Source organism: Schistocerca gregaria, chromosome 2 (assembly GCF_023897955.1).
Source record: "Schistocerca gregaria isolate iqSchGreg1 chromosome 2, iqSchGreg1.2, whole genome shotgun sequence".
NCBI classification, from domain to species: Eukaryota; Metazoa; Arthropoda; class Insecta; order Orthoptera; family Acrididae; genus Schistocerca; species Schistocerca gregaria.
The window spans coordinates 736,552,685-736,569,641 of NC_064921.1; the positions used below are offsets into that span (position 1 = coordinate 736,552,685).

Consider the following 16,957-nt stretch of genomic DNA (forward strand, 5'->3'; position numbering starts at 1 on the left):
ACAAAAAGATCAGTTTTCACATCACTCTCAGCTCATATTATTAGATATTGAAGTTGAGGGAGGTGGTTCTCCACAGTTTGATGTTGAAATAAATCTGATACCTCATTAAATTATCAACATTCCAACATGATGTGAGTTAGTTTCGTAGAGTTGCAACAGTAGCAAATAACTCTGTTAGAATGTGTGCTCCAATTTTTTTTCATTCCATTATTAGTTGTTATAAAACAAATGACTTGAATAAAGGTATATAAAAGTGTTTACAAAATATGTCTCACACATCACACATGGAAGATATATCACAGTGATAAAACAGTATGTGCTACCAATCTATAATTTATCACACATGATGTACAGTAAATTGAAGATTAAACAACAAATTAAGAAAGACCATGAGGCATAGAGCAGGTAACACACAGATGTTGAAATATATCTCGAGAGTGAAATGTTTTATTCCACACTACTGGCGAAATCGATTCCTCAGTCACTTTCAAATAAAGATATATTAATTTTTATACATATGACAGTAGCTGATGATACATTATGCCATACGAGAAACAAAGTATGGAAGAAAGCTTCAAGACCCTTAGAATTTCATAAACTGGACTAAAAAGCATTCTGGTGATACAGGTTACAAATTCACAATGAGGTAGGCCCATCTGGTTTTATACTTTTTGTTGTGAATTTTGGGATGCAAATTTTCCAGGAGCATCATTTGCTATTTATTGTGGCATTATATATTATCCGTTAATGCCACACATTTTTAAGGAATTGAAAATAAGTAACTGATATTAAGTTATGAAAGACAAATACACAAGTCATCTACCTGAGGGCACTGAAATAATTCAGTAGTAACAGCTGAAAATTTGTGCCAGACTGAGACTCAAACATGGATTCACGCTTTACGGGAGTGGTTGTCTTAATTGCTTATGCTGTCCAAGGATTCTTCCCATCCACCCCAAATTCCCAGTCATTGCACAATACTTCATAGCACCTCTCTGGCCATTTTCTTCATTGCGTGATTCCCACAGCATCTGCCCTAGGGTGCACCATGCTAGACATATCATAAAACGCCATCATGGCTTGGATATTAATATTATATGTGTAGTGCTTCTTCTTTCGAACACGCTGTATAGCATGTGACCAACAGCAAGGCAAGTATATGTAATTTTTTTCAGTATAGGTTATGTGCAAGAAACATTTACCAGAAGAAACCTATACCATGTGCATTTACCTATACCATGTGCATTTAGCACACGTAGAACAACAAATGCCTGTGTGAACACTACTCAAAAGTGAATATCACTGAAGATGCCTAATATGAACAGGCGAAATATATCTGGTAGTCAAGAATAAATTTTTTGAAAAAGATGGAAGTTTTCTTATATTTATGATAAAACGTAATTAAAGTTTTTAACAGACTGAGAATGTGCAGATGGTCGACAAGTGCACAGAACCAAACAAGTAGGTCTCTTTTATCAGCTATACACCTTTCTTATTTCTCAACTTACGGTTGCAGACAGTTTGTTCTCATGTACGTTACTTGTGTGTTTTTGTTAATATTCCTCCTATCTGCATTAACCAATGTACCAATTATTAATGACTAAATAGTCTGAGGGATTTCTGATGAGTGAAGTTCGTATTCTGTGTAATAATAATATCAAATATTTCATAGGTAGTGTTGAACAACGTTTTAAGAGTACTGCTGTCCTGAAATCTGTCAGTATAGGAAGGAGCTTTCGGTGACAAGCAACTTTCGCAAATGAATGTTTCAGTTCAGCACACTAACTCACAATCAGGAAGTTCTGCTGTGGTCTATGTTCGCAATTAGTCTTGAAAATGGTAACAGAGTGCCAAAGGAAGAAATAACAATCTACTTGTTCAAGAAAGCATATCATTACATGAAGTAGTTTTCACTTATTAATGTATTTCGTGAATCACATGCTGAACCTGACGTCTGGCAAAATTATTTGCCAATGGACATTGAGACATGTAGCCATATATTGACACTCATACAACACAACAAAACACTTGTATGAAGAGAACAAATTTCGATATTAGTATCCAGACAAGCATTGGTCAAAATAATACCTGTTACATGTGAAGCTACAGGGGTTGGACAAAAATATGGAAACACAATAAGAAATGCATAAGAAACACCGCAAGTGCAGATGCTAGCCAAACCCGCAGGTTGCACTGTTGTATTTGACCACAAATGGCACCAGTGCAGTGTCCTTAGTGTGTTGGAGATATCAGCCATGTTCAAAACCCTATTCACACAGCATGTTTTGAACTCCATGTAACCTAATAAGTTATAGAGGTGGCCAATGACATTTCTTTATGTTGCTTCAGTATTTGGGAATTTTCAGTTACCCTGCTTACCAGCAATCTTTCATAAATATTTGCACCAGAATACAAAATGGAACTCTGGATGTGGGTACATACTCTGTGTTATATGTTATTCTTTCAGTACCATGGTACTGAATTGTGTGATTTACCTGGATTCACTCTTTTTATGAACCACATTTTCCATTAGGGCTCACACTTAAGTGTAAGAATTCTTATGTCGCAGGAGGCACTGATGCAAAATGTTCTTTTATCGATCTAACACAATATTCCAGCTCTTCTCATCTGTAGAATAAATGCTTCTTTTGATTTTAGCTACACTACCTGACAATATTAAAGCATAGAACACTAACAAGGGAAAATATCCTAGCAATTCCTTGTGGAAGACAATATTATGAGATAGATTTTTATATGTAAAATGAGTACAACTGCGTGTTTTAGTTTACACAAACTTGTGTCAGTCCTATATACTTCAATAAATTCGACAACTAATTATCTAAATCACTGAAATGTATCAATCATTTTAGCATCACGAGAAACAATCGACTGAGGAAACAGCTGACTTAAACATGAATCACGCGCCAGTTTCGCGGCGATCTTCTATGTACACACTTCGATTTGTCTAGGTAGATATGGTAGTACACATTTGAGCAATGCAGCTCAAACCTCCAGCTCCAGCTTCACGTTTTTGCACATCTATCTGCACTGATCTCATTGCTTGTGGAATAGACTTTGCAAACTTTATTGATAGCGATAAAATCGTTTTTCGGTTATAATATAAATTTCCTACGAAGCAGGTGGAAGTATTCTGGGACGATTTGATGAAGAGGAACGGGGAGCAAAAGAAATATTCAGAGACAATGCACAAATGCCGTCATGCTATGTATCGTCTTGGCACCATCATGTCATGTATTCGCACTGTCTGTCACGTAATACAACGTCAATTCGCTTAGCCCAGTATCGAACGGTGTATGTGAGGTTATCAGATACGATCTATGATATAAAATGTTTGAGTGTAATATCGGAATTGAGGAACTAACAAAGATAAAGTTTATTGACGGCCAAAGAAAACTTCATAACGTACGTTTTTGACCCGTTTAGTGAGGCAAAATGCTGATAAGTGAAACAATATTTCATAACAGTGGCATTTATTTGCTAATAATATATATAATGAATATATATATGTTTATACAGAAATAAACATATCAAACAATATTTATGACAGAATAAACTCTGTTTACCTTATCCTCAGGGAGTCATACCTAGTGATTACTTGGCTCACGACCACGGGGCCCCAAGCTGAGTCCTGGCATTGCTTCCATTTACTTATGCCAGGCTCCTCACTTTTATCTTTCCTATCTGGCCACCCTCAGCCAGCTCTTGTTCTTTTCCGACCCTGACGCTATTAGGTTTCAAGGGCTAGGGGTCTTTCAGTTTCCAACCTATACTTCTCATGCAGCATCTGACCCGGAGTGTGCAGCTGCAAAAGGCGTCTGTATCCCATGTTAGGGGCGGCCTCCAGAACGGCGGAAGGCAACGGAATACCATCGCAGATTATCTTCCCTGCATAGTGCAGTCTCCATTTTATGCACAAAAATGGCTTCCTCTCATGTTAAATCAGTGTTCAGAGGTAAAATAGTCACCCATTGGGGGGGACAACTTGAAAGGAGGAACAAAATGAAAACGAGAATTGGTACCTGGAATGTTAGAATTCTGCTACGAGCAAGAAAAATAGATAACCTTAAAAGAGAGATGGAAAAGAATCATATGGACCTCATAGGAGTTGCTGAGGTAAGATGGAATGGACATGGAGGGTTACAGTTAGATGAATATGTGTTGTACTACTCTGTCAGAGAATTAAAAGGAATGAATGGAGTAGGAATGGTTATGACAAAGGAACTGGCTAAATGTATGGAATACGTAGACTATGCAAATGACCGGGTTGTTGGTGTAAGGCTGAAAGGAGCACAAAAAGATTTACTGATTGTCCAGGTGTATATGACAACTTCAGAACATGATGTAGGGGAAACATACAATGTAATAGAGTGAATAATGGACGAAAATAAAAAAATGCTGCAAAATAGTAGTGGGAGACTGGAACGCCATTGTGGGAAAAGGGAAAGAGGGAAACATAGTAGGCTGTCATGGTTTTGGAAAGAGAAATAATAGAGGTGAGTGGCTAATTTACTTATGCTGGGAAAGGCAGCTGATAGCTGCAAGCACATGGTTCAAGAACCACAAGAGGAGGCCCTACACTTGGAAATCACCGGGGGATAAATACAGAAACCAAATCGATTTTATACTGGTAGAAGAAAGATACAGGAATGGAATCAAGAAGGTGCACACATTACCAAGTGCGGATATTTGTAGTGACCACAATTTACTTATGGCAGAAACAGAAATAAAAATGAAAAAACTGAAGAAGGCGACCATGGTGAAGAAGTGGGATCTAGAGAAGATAAGATCCAACAAAGAGCAAATTACAGAAATGCTGTCTCGTGAGTTTCTAAAACATTATGAGACAAAGAACCACCTGATAATGCCAACGAATACTGGAATATGCTGAAAGGAGAAATCATTAAAGCAGGACAGCAAAATATGTTGTTGTTGTGGTCTTCAGTCCTGAGACTGGTTTGATGCAGCTCTCCATGCTACTCTATCCTGTGCAAGCTTCTTCATCTCCCAGTACCTACTGCAACCTACATCCTTCTGAATCTGCTTAGTGTACTCATCTCTCGGTCTCCCTCTACGATTTTTACCCTCCACACTGCCCTCCAATACTAAATTTGTGATCCCTTGATGCCTCAAAACATGTCCTACCAACCGATCCCTTCTTCTAGTCAAGTTGTGCCACAAACTTCTCTTCTCCCCAATCCTATTCAATACTTCCTCATTAGTTACGTGATCTATCCACTTTATCTTCAGTATTCTTCTGTAGCACCACATTTGGAAAGCTTCTATTCTCTTCTTGTCCAAACTAGTTATCGTCCATGTTTCACTTCCATACATGGCTACACTCCAAACAAATATTTTCAGAAATGACTTCCTGACACTTAAATCTATATTCGATGTTAACAAATTTCTCTTCTTCAGAAACGCTTTCCTTGCCATTGCCAGTCTACATTTTATATCCTCTCTACTTCGACCATCATCAGTTATTTTACTTCCTAAATAGCAAAACTCCTTTACTACTTTAAGTGTCTCATTTCCTAATCTAATTCCCTCAGCACCACCCGATTTAATTGGACTACATTCCATTATCCTCGTTTTGCTTTTGTTGATGTTCATCTTATATCCTCCTTTCAAGACACTGTCCATTCCGTTCAACTGCTCTTCCAAGTCCTTTGCCGTCTCTGACAGAATTACAATGTCATCGGCGAACCTCAAATTTTTACTTCGTCTCCATGAATTTTAATACCTACTCCAAATTTTTCTTTTGTTTCCTTTACTGCTTGCTCAATATACAGATTGAATAACATCGGGGAGAGGCTACAACCCTGTCTCACTCCTTTCCCAACCACTGCTTCCCTTTCATGCCCCTCGACTCTTATGACTGCCATCTGGTTTCTGTACAAATTGTAAATAGCCTTTCGCTCCCTGTATTTTACCCCTGCCACCTTTAGAATTTGAAAAAGAGTATTCCAGTCAACATTGTCAAAAGCTTTCTCTAAGTCTACAAATGCTAGAAACGTAGGTTTGCCTTTTCTTAATCTTTCTTCTAAGATAAGTCGTAAGGTCAGTATTGCCTCACGTGTTCCAACATTTCGACGGAATCGAAACTGATCCTCCCCGAGGTCCGCATCTACCAGTTTTTCCATTCGTCTGTAAAGAATTCGCGTTAATATTTTGCAGCTGTGACTTATTAAACTGATAGTTCGGTAATTTTCACATCTGTCAGCACCTGCTTTCTTTGGGATTGGAATTATTATATTCTTCTTGAAGTCTGAGGGTATTTGGCCTGTCTCATACATCTTGCTCACCAGCTGGTAGAGTTTTGTCATGACTGGCTCTCCCAAGGCCGTCAGTAGTTCTAATGGAATGTTGTCTACTCCGGGGGCCTTGTTCCGACTCAGGTCTTTCAGTGCTCTGTCAAACTCTTCACGCAATATCGTATCACCCATTTCGTCTTCATCTACATCCTCTTCATTTCCATAATATTGTCCTCAAGTACATCACCCTTGTATAAACCTTCTATATACTCCTTCCACCTTTCTGCCTTCCCTTCTTTGCTTAGAACTGGGTTGCCATCTGAGCTCTTGATATTCATACACGTGGTTCTCTTCTCTCCAAAGGTCTCTTTAATTTTCCTGTAGGCAGTATCTATCTTACCCCTAGTGAGATAAGCCTCTACATCCTTACATTTATCCTCTAGCCATCCCTGTTTAGCCATTTTGCACTTCCTGTCGATCTCATTTTTGAGACGTTTGTATTCCTTTTTGCCTGCTTCATTTACTGCATTTTTATATTTTCTCCTTTCATCAATTAAATTCAATATTTCTTCTGTTACCCAAGGATTTCTAGCAGCCCTCGTCTTTTTACCTACTTTATCCTCTGCTGCCTTCAATACTTCATCCCTCAGAGCTACCCATTCTTCTTCTACTGTATTTCTTTCCCCTATTCCTGTCAATTGTTCCCTTATGCTCTCCCTGAAACTCTGTACAACCTCTGGTTCTTTCAGTTTATCCAGGTCCCATCTCCTTAATTTCCCACATTTTTGCAGTTTCTTCAGTTTTAATCTACAGGTCATAACCAATAGATTGTGGTCAGAGTCCACATCTGCCCCTGGAAATGTCTTACAACTTAAAACCTGGTTCCTAAATCTCTGTCTTACCATTATATAATCTATCTGATACCTTTTAGTATCTCCGGAATTCTTCCACGTATACAACCTTCTTTTATGATTCTTGAACCAAGTGTTAGCTATGATTAAGTTGTGCTCTGTACAAAATTCTACTAGGCAGGATATGTAAAAGGGAAAAAGTCAAAATTGAAAAACAAGAGCACTAAAGATGCAAGAAAGATAAACCGAAGGTTAAATAATGAACTGCGAACAGAAACAGACGAGGCTAGGAAAATATGGCTAAAAGAGGAATGTGATGAAATTGAAGAACTGGACAGGAAGGGAAGATACGACTTACTATACAACAGAGTAAAGACTATGACATGGGAACAAAAGAGAGCAGGAAGTGCTACTATGGAAATTTTGAGTAAAGACGAAGAGGTAGTGTACAAAGATTGTGACGATTTCCTCCAGAGATGGGAAGAATATCTATAAGAGCTATATGACACAAATAGCAAACCAGAAACTCTGGAACTTGAATCACCTACAGTGTAAGTGACGATGAGAAAGGACCAACCATCATAATGGGAGAAGTAAAGTCTGCCATGGCTTCAATGAAAAATGGCAAAGCGGTAGGTACAGATACAATACCGGGAGAAATATTAAAATGCTTGAACCAAGATGGAATAAGAAAAATATTGAGATTATGTGATAAATATATGACAGTGGTGAATGGCCTGAGGACTTTCTGACAACAGTAACGATTCCATTACCGAAAAAACAAGGAACCAATAAATACAGCGAGCATAGGACGATCCGCCTCATTCCACATGCAGCCAAAGTGATGTTGGGAATAATTAATGAAAGACTTGAAAAGTAATGGACGAGAATCTTGGCGAGGAGCATTTAGGCTTTAGATGGAATACGGGAACCACAGATGCAATAGGGCTCCTACGAATCTTGGGAGAAAGGTTTATGGAAAAAGTAGAAACCTATATATGTGCTTCATCGATCTAGAAAAGGCATTTGACAATGTGGTGTGAGACAAGCTGGGGACTATAATGAGGGGAAAGAGAGTGGACTGGAAAACCAGAAGACTTGTAAACTCATTATATCTTAATCAAAAAGCTTCAGTTAAACTGAGAGGAGAAAGTATAACCTGGATCAGACTAGGGAAAGGAGTAAGACATGGACGCTGTCTATCACCTACTCTTTTCAACCTCTACGTGGAAAATATAATTGACCAATGCTCATTCGATGACAAAGGCGTAGAAATTGGAGGAAGAAGAGTAGGGTGTTTCAGGTTTGCTGATGAGTTGGTCCTCCTAGCCACAGGGGAAAATGAATTGCGGGATTTGGTGGACATCATTGAAACTAACGGAAAAAATATGGAATGAAAATTAACACAAATAAAACAAAAGTATTGGTATTGGGAGGAAATAAGGAAATAAAAATTATACTCAATGGAGAAATACTAGAAGAGGTGCAAAATTTTAAGTATCTTGGAAGCAGGATAGACACTGACTGGAAGTGCATGACAAAAATTAAAACAAGGGTAGCAATGGCCAAAGAGGCGTTTTATAAGAAAAGGAGAATTTCCTGCAGCGGTCTGGACAGAGAAATCAGGAAGAGACTCATAAAATGTCTTGCATGGACTGTTCTTCCATATGGCGCTGAAACATGGACTATGAGGAAGAAAGACAGAGGAAGGTTGGAGGCTTTTGAGATCAGGACATGGCGGAGGTTGGAAAGAATAAGTTGGATGGACAGAGTAAAAAATAAAGAGGTACTGAGAGGTGTGGGAGAGAATAGACAGTTACTAGATGTAATAAAGAGAAGAAAATGAAATTCGATTGGTCATATATTAAGAAAGAATGACAGACTGATAAAAACAATTTAAGAAGGTTATGTCGAAGGGAAAAGGAAGTGAGGAAGGAAGAGACTCCAGATACTGGATGACATGATGGATTGTACAACATACAGCAGCCTTAAGAAGGAAGCAATGGATTGCAGAAAATGGAGAGGCAAAGGACCTGCTAATATAGCAGATAACTGATGATGATGACTTTATCCATAAGTAAATTTGACATAAACAGCTTTGTTTTGCTCCTTTGTTAGAGCTGGTTTTTTCACTTTAAGTGTTTTTTAACGAAAAGTGTTTCATCAACATATAGACTTATTTGTATACATGCTGTGTGTCAGCTCTGTTCTGTTATTGCACAACCTAAATAATTTTTCGTATTCATATATCTGACCTCGCTTGCGGAAGTACCCTCAATGGAAATTCGTTATGGAATAGATTCAGTTTGGCATGAAAGCAAAGAAATATTGGCGGTGCTGTCGTCTGCTAACATCTCAAGTTCATATATATAAAGTTTATATATATAAAGTACAATATAACTTCTGCACAATTTCAGTGCAGTAATGTGTTCATTGGAAATAAGTATTATAGTAGTTGTATTACACGTTTATTACCTTATAAATAAACAAATAAACTTTTTTATTTAAATACAGTGCATTAGTTTTTGTAAAATGATCCTTTCATATAGTGTTCTTAAAAAATTTCACTTGTGACCTGTGGACTGGTACGTTATCTTATATTGTTTGAGTTGTAAATTTTTGTCATGTATTGTTGTTTTTATGACATGTTTTACATCCTGGAGGACCTCTTCACTACGGGTAAATTGGAATGAAAGTAAATCAAATCAAAACCTATTTTCACCGCACTCATTTATATTATATTAATAGATTTCGTGCTTTATATATATGCTTGAGATCTTAGGAGGCGACAGCACCCCCAAAACGTTTTTCCTGAGAAAGATTAATTGTACTATACCGTGACGTGAAGTGCCGTGACGTGATGGCCTATGTGAATGGCGTCATACGAAATGCATTGTGAAGTAGCCTTTTGCTTTCACCCTCTTAAAAATGTTTCTGCTCTCGCGGTATACCTATTTAGCTGTAAAACTATCATTATATTAGTGTCTTATAGAAACATTTCGTTTCATTTATAGCTTACTACAATGTGGGATCGATTGACATTTTAAAAAATCCATCGATATCTTTCTTAGACGGTATTGCGATTAGTTTTGTTAAGTTGGCTACTATGTTAAAGTGCATTTTTTTTTGTTTGTCCTCTTTGGTTTCCGCCACGAGCCTTCTTCTTTCATTTGCTGGCGTTGGTGATACATGTTCGTTTGTCGCTGGTGATATCCGTTGAAATCTCTTGATTTTTCAGAACTACTGGAGAATTAGGTAGTTTACTTCAGCAGAAAGCATGAGAGCAAAGGTGAGCTTGAAATATTCGTTAATGTTATTGACGAATTAATGATGTTTAACTTTTTATGAATGTGCATTACCACGTGATTTTTGGGGAGCCGTGAATGATATATAGTATTTTCTGTTAAGATCTGTAATATTTGCAGAAGTGAAATACGCGATATAAAATGTTGGGCAAATTAAACTACCGGGTTGTTTTCGCAATAGTGTGTATGTTCAGTGTTGTTGGTTTCGCGGTGATAAGTCTTCCAACTTTTCAAGCAATGTGCTGCAGTACGTCTGTTATAAATATTGGAATATTGGGCAAATTCTAAACATGGCTTGAGGGAGTTAGAAGTCCTAGTGTGCTTTGGACACGTTTTGTAGAGACCGGAGTTGCCTTGTATTGTGAATTCTGTAATGTATTTTGATTACGACGCTGGTAGCCGTGAGATGTAAGGCGCCTTGCCACGGTTTGTGCTTACCCCCCCCCCCCCCCCCCTTCCTTTCGGATTTGTGTGTGTAGGGACCGACGACGTTACCAGTTTGTTCCCATAGAACGTACTATGTTTCCAATTTTCCTGTTCATAGAAAAACGGTGAATGAATGGCTACACATGTGTAGTGTGCAGTTTGCGTTTCATCACGCTGTGAGCTACTTTGTACCTATGTTAAGTTTTGATATGCATAGTAAGTTATGTAATTGCTTTCAGTGGAGGAAGAAGCGCATGCGGAGGCTTAAGCGGAAGAGGAGGAAGATGAGGGCGAGGTCGAAGTAGGTTGCTGGCCCTCACGCTGTAAGTATTGTACTGCTATATAATTGTTGGTGAAATACCACACCTTATCTTGTAAAGATTTAGTATTTGCATAATCTTTTATAAATGATTTTGGAGGCATGATCTCAGTGTTTGACCAATTCTAAGTCCCTGCTGAGACTACGGCATAGTGTTCATGGGAAACTCATTGCCCTCAACTCATTTCTTAGTCTCCAGCTTTGTCATTTGTGTACTAGTGTAAATTGATTAAATGTTTCTCTTCAAATTGGTGTTTTGTAATGCTCATATTCCATTACTGCTGATGGTTTAGAAAATTCTTATGTTTTTTGTGATGCCAACTGTCTTGGAGGTCCAGTATTGTATTCTTGTATTTGGTTTTTTATTATGAAAATTCGCACTTTAAATTGAACAAAGTTGAAAGCCAATGGTGTGGAATGAGTTTCAAATAAACTGCCTCAGTGGAAAAAATTATTAGAAGCAAATTTGTCTATTTAACTGGCAGATATAACTTAAGACATTAATGGTTTATTGCTAATGTGAAAGCAATGTAAAATCAGAAAATTGAAACTTATTTTGGTCTTTCATGATGAGAATGTGTATTCATCTGATGGCTCCTGGCCACCAAAATGTTTTTTCATTTGACATGGGAGCTGTAAACATAACAGCAATATGACAAAACATGCATGGTTCACATGGAGAAGGACCCCTCACTGTGACACAGCTTGCTCTGTGCATGTACTTGGGTGTACCAGAAATTTTTTTTTGGGTGGGATGTGGATACTTGCTGCTACTGCTCATACAGCAAACAGTTGTGCTTCAAGTAACCAGAAGTGGGAGAAGGCACTGCTCATATGCGAATTCAGCTCTGCATGTGCACGAACCTTCTGGCAACTGCTCAGATGAACCTATTAAGCAAATGATTACTTTGATGTAATTTTCTGAGTGGACAACCTGTCATGCAGCAGGAACAGCATTGTCATGGTTGTTGCCAACATCAGCATGCTATGCTGCTGTAACTAGAATTTTACCTAAGGCTAAACAGCAAATCAGTTACCACTTTCATTGGCAACCTGAAACTTACAAGTTAAGGTAGTGAAAGTTCTGTAGGCTGGAATTTATGACCAGAGGAAGTTTTACTGATCTTACATGGACATGTGGATATTACCTTGCAATACACAGTAACCTAAGATAACAAAACAGATACTTTGACATGGTTGGAAATAGTCTTAATAATGCAAAAATTGCTTTCAACAGTGTTCAGTTGGGTTATTAAATTTACAAATTTAACTTGCTGATGTTTCAATTTCCTCCATTCTGGAATGAACTTCTCATGTTCTTTCTCCTAGAAAGGTCATTCATATGGAAAAAAGTTGCTAGTCATTTGGTTTGGAAATTGCTCCATACTTTGAATGTTTAATAGGTGAGAAATCATGAGTTACCTAGGGATCCCCTTTACATTTTTAGTGGTAATGCACATGACCAGTTTGCACTAAAATGGTCGGATACTTGTACATCGTGTAGGTTTCCTGAATCTGTCTTGCAGTTTTTCTTAATGAAGCATTAAATATGGCATTATGTAGATACCAATCTGCACAACAAATCAGTTATAATCACATCATGTAACCTCACTTTAGGTTGCACTGTAGGTCTCAAACTTCAGGGGTCAGTTATCATTCATTTTCCTTCACCTTCACTGTGCACTGCTCTGCAAATGCATCTATTGGTCTTTTCCCTTTGCTTGGGCCATTCCATGTGAAGTACACACACCCAATTTACTTCACTATTTTAATTTTGATAAAATATGGTACTCATAATGGGTGCTGAGACTAAAAAATATTTTTATCTAATTGTTCCTGAAACATGGCTCTATAAAATTGTCAAACTGGTCAAGAAAGCATGAACACTTCTGTAAATAGCTGAGCTGACTTAGTTGACCTAGAGCTGGGAAAGTAGTCATCTGGCAACATTTTTATGCTCTTCATTGTATTAAAACTGGTTCTGATTAAGAAATGTTTCAAGGTATAAATCATAATTTTCAAAATATTTCCATAAATACTTTTGTGAGTGGCAAAGTATAAACATGGTATGACAGGTTCATTCTTAAACATTTTTCACAAATAGCCTTATTTTGACCAAAAATGTCTTTAATTAAAATATACAGTAAGGTAACTAACACATTGGACTATTATTTTACAAAACCAATAAATTCTGTAATTAAGGTGATTGCTTACCTTAGTTTTATAGTTTAAACTGATGGCCTGTGAAGGCAAAACATATATTGAACATGGGAGCTGTTACAAACTGAATGGACCCAGTTTTCTAAACCTCTCATAATTTTTTACAGTGAAAAATGTAGAGTTCAACTTTTACACACTTCTCTCAGGATATTAGTGTTTGAATGGCCATAGCCAGATTCAATAATATTGGCTGAAAAGTATAAACTTATATTTTAAATTTAAAATTATCCCAGCAAATTGACTAGTAGAGAAGGCTAGTGAAAGTAATTTTGTTAAGCAGCATGTTGTACTGTAAAAACACCTTGTTGCCAATTTTGTTTGAGTGTAACTGAATGTAAGCTATAACTTGTGTACTCTTCATGTTCTGTTTTTAGGAATGTGCTATATTTTTGTACATCATTGTTAGTATTAACTTTTTGTTATTCAAATTCCATGCAGGTGTTGGCAATGTACATTGCATTGTGGCCAGTGGGCAAGGTTATAATTTGACTGTCAGATGTAAATTTAGTTTCTGATTGTGTTATTTACTGTGGAATTCTTTGTTTCAGCTGCTGGAACTCCATAACATCTGATCAGCACTGCTCATTGTGTTGTGTGGCTGCAGCAGAGACTTTTGTATAAATTTGTTGGGACAATAAATGTTTCAACAAAAGCTTTCTTGTTAATTCTGTTCCTTTATCCTGATCCTGTGAAAAGTCTCAAGAACCCTATTAAAACAATGAAAAGTAGGTTCAGGTGATAGATAATGCAACTTTTCTCTCATTTCACATTGTAGTGGTTTTGCATTATAGGCTGTTAATTCTGGAGAAACTGCTACAAGAAATTCGACAAAGGTGTTTCAGTATTTAACTCACACTATGAGATGGTGCGAATTACCAAAAAGCTGATATTTTTGCTATTGTAGTTTCAGCTCAACTGAGCTTTTCAAAGGTATGTTTAATAATTTCAAAACGTTGTAATTGAGCTCCTTCAGAGGGATTTTCACTTTTGCAACAGTAGCTTTTGTCCAGGTGAGCCAGTTGTAACACATACTATGGATAGTGCAGTGATGAAGACTGCAGTGATAGCCTAAAAGATTAACTCAAATCATATAAATGTGAATATTGTGACTGTTTACAGCAGTGATATTGCCACTACTGAAGCTGTTAGGAAACAAAATTGGCTTTGTTTTTAGACAACTGTAACTTGGAAGTTACTATTGCCCCTATAAACCTGCTCGGTTACCAAATTTTTTATAGTCCTTCAAGGTGACCATAAATCTTCATTGGTTTCATAATTTGGAGATTGCTATAAAATTACTAATTATAAATAAAACAGCAGTGAGAATGAGCTCCCTCGTCAGAATACGCTGTTAATTTTTATTCACAAGTATAAAACTTTTAGAATGTACTTTATTCATGACCCCATAAGTCTTTCAGCAATGTCAGTGTGTACTTTAATAAAGGTAAAGACTTTATTTACAATAAGTCTCAAAGTGATGCATCCATAATACTCAGTTGTGCCTAGAGATTAACACAAGTTAACCATCCATTACGATTACTAGGCGGAGTAGCATCAGCCTCACTTACAGCAAAATCAAACCTACAACCTAAAACATTGTCCACCAATTACAGCACGAGAAGTGATGCCTTTATCTTATTTGCTGTGATAACTGCAGTCTCCAACTCAATTTTGCCTAGAGCCCAGGAGTGACAATGATAGTGATGCCCCATTGTGAGCTGTTCAGTGCTGTTGCATATGTACAACTCCATGTGAGTCACCTTATCTAACCACAACTTAAAGCTGTTATGCAACTAGAAATGAATTTTAACTCTGCATGGGTTATGGCTCACTCATGTTTACATTGACATGAGCATTGCAGAGAACTCAAGCTATAAGGCTATAGACAATTCTGAGTTGAAGACTGCAGTTATCATAGTGAATAATGAAGTTAAAGGCATTGCTTCTTGTGCTGCAATTGGACCACCCGTGTCTTTAGGTTATATGTTAGATTTTGCTGTAAGTCAGGCTTATGTTACTCCACCTGGTAACTGTTTGCTAAATGTGGAGGCTTACATGAGTACAGTGGCCTTGAGATTTGCTTGTAGAGGTGTAATTTATTGTTGTGTAACTGGAAGTGAATTTAGTCATGGGTCTAGTAATACAAGGGCCTGTGATAGGCCCTGTCTGTGTCATAACTTGTAGCAGTGAGATTTGTTGTTAATGCAACTGCTTAACCCTTTTGTGCTTTTTACTAGTTTTTAAGAATTTAAGGTACCTCAGCTGTTAGTGTCTTATTTGGGTCAGAATTGTACAAATATGCCTTTCAATAATTTTTAACTTGAACCATTTTCTCAAAAGTGGGATGTGTACATCCCACTGATCATTTCTGGAACTGATTTTCCTCACAATGAAGTTACTACAAATTAGTGTAAAATTTATGAAAATGGCAAGTTCATTCTTTTTTACTAGATTAATAATTTACACACAACCTGATTAAATGCATCTCCATATTCAAATAGGTAAAAATACAGTGCAAGGATTTCATTCCATCTTTACTATCCATTTTAGTGGATAGTGGGAACACAACCAAGTATATTACAAATAAAATAGCATCTGGCTGTAAGATGGTTTTATAACATTAAAATGATCTGTTTAAGAAATCCCATTCCAATCTTCAGATGCACCTTAAGTAAACAATGTTGGACAGATAAAAAAAAAACTAGCAGAGTTTTTGTTGTACTGCTTTATGTAGAGCTCACAACAATAGCACTCCAACACTAGACAGCTTTGCCATGTGAGACTTGTTCACAGGATTTCCCCATTTGCAGCTCATGTCTATGCTACAGCGAGATACCTGTGCTAGGGTGATCTCATGTCAATGTCTGCCCTCCTTACACACTTTTGTTACTGTCACATGCCTGCAATGCCACAAGGTGGCAACCACTGTCACTGAGTAGTGGCCACAATGCTTTGGCTGATCAATGCATGTAGTTATATTGGCTCCTTTCTGTGCTAAAGTTGACATTGAGGTTTATCTAGCTTTAGTATTATAATCATGCAGTGTACTATTGAGAAAAGGAAAATAAAATGGTTAAAACAAATGGCAGTGAGTACTTTGAGGCACTTGCCATAAAAAAGGAAATATCTACAGGATGTTTAAGCAGTACAACCAGATAGTTATACTAGCTGGCAATCCTTGTCTTTCCATGTGTTGCATCTTGCCCATTTTCTATTAAAACAAAAGTGAATTGTTTTTAATGAAATATTGAAAATTTGTTTCCATGTATTTGTGGAGTTCCCTTTGAAATTATGAAACAGTTGTACATGAAAATACGCATAAGTACAGTATCCAAATTAAGAAACCAGGTGCCAGACAATCTATGTACACTGGGCACTGCAATACAATTTTGTAAATGTCTATGGCAATGGCTCTTCATAATTCCATACACATGTTTTCACCTACACCTGTTTGTGCTTCACAGTTGAAAGCTGTCAAGTCTTCGATTTCCTTAATTTTATTAGACTGCCTTAGTAGTAGAAACTAAATGCATGATGTGGCAGTTTCTCAAGCATTTCATATCT

The 16,957-nt window shown here is 37.2% G+C and overlaps 1 long non-coding RNA gene across 1 annotated transcript; it reads left to right on the top strand.

Annotated features, from left to right (window-relative positions):
* The first annotated feature begins 10,248 nt into the window (after positions 1-10,248).
* Positions 10,249-14,045, top strand: LOC126334887 (uncharacterized). Its single transcript, XR_007564783.1, has 3 exons — positions 10,249-10,412; positions 11,094-11,177; positions 13,942-14,045. It is a non-coding gene; the product is annotated as an uncharacterized LOC126334887 (long non-coding RNA).
* Positions 14,046-16,957: the final 2,912 nt, after the last annotated feature.